Source organism: Macaca nemestrina, chromosome 15, assembly GCF_043159975.1.
Source record: "Macaca nemestrina isolate mMacNem1 chromosome 15, mMacNem.hap1, whole genome shotgun sequence".
Taxonomy (NCBI): Eukaryota; Metazoa; Chordata; class Mammalia; order Primates; family Cercopithecidae; genus Macaca; species Macaca nemestrina.
In genome coordinates this window covers 2,270,893-2,273,941 of record NC_092139.1, presented here as the reverse complement: position 1 = coordinate 2,273,941, position 3,049 = coordinate 2,270,893, and the positions used below count along the sequence as shown (strand labels likewise).

General features: G+C 61.3%; 1 long non-coding RNA gene across 1 annotated transcript in view; it reads right to left on the bottom strand.

Moving 5' to 3' along the window:
- Window positions 1–2,714, bottom strand: part of LOC105470527 (uncharacterized) — an 11,369-nt gene extending 8,655 nt beyond the window's left edge. Inside the window, exon 1 of the long non-coding RNA XR_980559.3 lies at window positions 2,512–2,714. This is a non-coding gene — a long non-coding RNA (uncharacterized lncRNA). The remainder of the gene's footprint in view (window positions 1–2,511) is intronic.
- Between the last annotated feature and the right edge of the window lie 335 nt (window positions 2,715–3,049).

Sequence of the window (3,049 nt, the reverse complement as noted above, 5' to 3'; positions counted from 1 at the left end):
TCTGAAATTCCATGGCAAACACTACAGGAAGGGATACATCAGGGGTAATTACATGGTCCTTCTTCCTCCTACCCCATCAATACATTTTTTTTTCTTTTAAAAAAAGAAATGTAGTTTCTCTGAAAATTTATCCATGGTGATTTTTAAAAGTTGGCAGAGGCGTCGTCCTGGCTGCGGATCAGGGCTTTTGGAACAAGCAGGCCCATGAGTCTCTGAGGCTTCCCCGGCAGATTCCCTCCCAAGCTGGAGGTGGGGGGCAGGGGGGACGCAGTGCCCTTTGTGATGGCCGGGGAGATGGGGGGGCCTGAGATGCCCTCATGCTCCTTCCCTGTCTTCTGTCCCACTCCCTCCTGTCCTGGCTTGGTCACCTGCCTGCTGGGTGACTTCAGGGAGTCCCCACCCCTCCCCAGACCTCAGTTTCCCCATCTGTTCAGTGAGAGCCGGGTTAGTGCAGAGGCCACCAACCCAGGACAGGCCCACATGTCCCAGAGGTGACTGGCCAGGAGTGTCGGATGGTGGGGATGGCAGCAGTGGGGGCTCCGCTGGGGGGGCAGGTCCCCCCAGGAAAGTGCAGCCACCCAGAGCAGCGGACCCTCATCCTGGCCCCATGTGGCTGGTCTTTCAACCTTCCAAGGGGAGCCAGATCCAGGTCTTTAGGCTCAGTCTCCTGATTTTAAAGTTGGCAACTAATTAAAATAATTTTAAAACCCTGTGCACACTACACAAAGCATTTGAGAGGATGGGATTTGGCAGGCCGTTATTTTAACTAACGCCTTCCATTAGTGTGGTACGTTTGTTATGATTAAAGAATTGCTTTTGACACATTTTCATTTTAAAAGCCCATGGAGCCAGCTGCCCCCTCCTCCCTCTGGGGTTGGACCAAGAGCTGGGCCTTTGCTGCTGGTTGAATGAGTCCCTGGGCCGGGGAGATCCCCGTGATGCGGCTGCCCCGAGTTGCTTGCCCCTTCGCCCCTTTGGCCCATTGGCCTTCGGGCACAGCCCCATCATGGCCTCCCCCGCACAGCCTCCCCCAGCACGGCCTCCCCCCCCCACGGCCTCCCCCAGCACGGCCTCCCCCCCACACGGCCTCCCCAACACGGCCTCCCCCAGCACGGCCTCCCCCAGCATGGCCTCCCCCAGCATGGCCTCCCGGGTGGCCTTAGCCTGATGGCGGCAGCAGGAAGGAGAGGGACAGAGCTTCTGCTGAGAGCAGGAGCTGCCACCATGCCCGGGGATCCGGGGCACCTAGGGGCCATGGCATCCACCTCTTGCATGATGGGACAGCCGGCCTCCGGGGCCATGCCACAAACAGCCAGGGGACAGTACTGAGTAGGGGTGGGAGGCTTCCAGGACCCTGGCCTTGCCTTCAGCCTGTGGGGCATGGGGGCTGCTGAGTGGGGCCCTACCTGAGTGAGTGAGGGGTTTCTGGGCACAGGCTGGGCACACAACCTGACAGGGCCAGTCCTTGAGTGACGACCCTGGCCACCGTCCCTGGGATGAATGACGGGGACGCTCAGCACCCCCCTGCCTGTGATGTGGTGTGGCCAGAGGGCCTTCGGCTCCCTAGCCTTGTTCCTGCCGTCAGTTAGCTCAGAACTGGGAAGAGAGCGGCCAGACAACAGCTTTGCAGCAGGGCCCCGACTCAACACCGCCTGTGTTCCCACACCACCGCGAATGTGTTCCTGGACCGAACCACGATGGAAGTGTGTTTGGTTCCAGGAGGCGTCCAGGGAGCTGGTCACAGAGCTGCTCCCTGACCCAGGGGCCCTGGCGGAGCCCAGTGGTGTGGGGGCACTTTCCAGCCACCTCTCCCTGCCACAAGGTCAGTCGCTGGCAGATGCATGAGGAGCCTGTCCGACCATGTCGTGGCCCTGCCTGGGGTGCCCTGGCCCTGCAGGAGGAGGAGGGAGTCGAGGGCCAGCATCTGCTTCTGAAGGCAGGGGAACCCCTGGAGCAGGGCCGCCCCATCAGAGGGGGTGGGTGGGGTTGGACCTGCGGGTGGGGGAAGAATAGGCCCCAGCAGGAGAGAGGGCTCCGTGTGCATCTGCTGGCCTGGGGGCAGCACCCACTGGACATTTCATGACGGGTTGCTGGTGTGATGGGGTGCGGGCGTGTCATCCAGCTGTCACGTGGCAGGACCCTTCCTGACCCTGCCCCGTGGGGCAAACCCCCTGGAGCTGAGGGCCTCAGGCCAACCATGTACCTGGACATGCAGGGACCCAGCCAGACCAGCTGGTGGCCCTAAGGCAGGGCGCGGGGTGGGCGACAAGGCAGCAAGCTCACGCAGAGCCGAGGGGGGGAGAAAGCACCCTGGGCTTCTCAAAGTGGGTTCCTCCCAGCACTGCTGTCCAGAGCTGATCCCAGACAGAGGTGAGGGATGGCGCTAACCAGCCTGGGGCTGGCAAGGTGCATGGCATAGGCAAAGCTCGTCTGAGCTGAGAGCCTGTGTCCTGTGCCAGCACTTCGGGAGTCCTATCACTGCCCCAGACCATGGCCAACACTACACATTACCTTTTGGAAAGGCAGCTCCATCCGTCTGTTCAGCACCCCGGAGCCTGTGGGGTGACCCGTGGGTGACTTCGTTCCATCCAAGGTGGTTCTGCTCTTCACCTTGTGTTTACAGCCTTTCTGGCTGTGATGGACAGCTTGATTTTGTCCTAAAAAACCCATCCCTTCTACCCCTCCACCCCTTCACCCTCCACCCTTCACTCCTCACCTCTCCACCCCTCCACCCTCACCCCTTTACTCCTCCACCCTCCACCCCTCCACCCTCCACCCTCCACCCCTCCACCATCCACCCATCCACCCCTCCACCCTCCACCCCTCCATCCTCCACCCCTCCACCCTCTACCCCTCCACCATCCACCCATCCACCCCTCCATCCTCCATCCCTTCATCCTTCCATCCTCCACCCCTCCACCCTCCATCCCTCCACCCCTCCACCCTCCCATCCTCCACCCATCCACTCTCCACCCCTCCACCCCTCCATCTTCCACCCATCCATCATCCACCCCTCCATCCTCCACTGCTCCACCCCTCCACCCTCCAT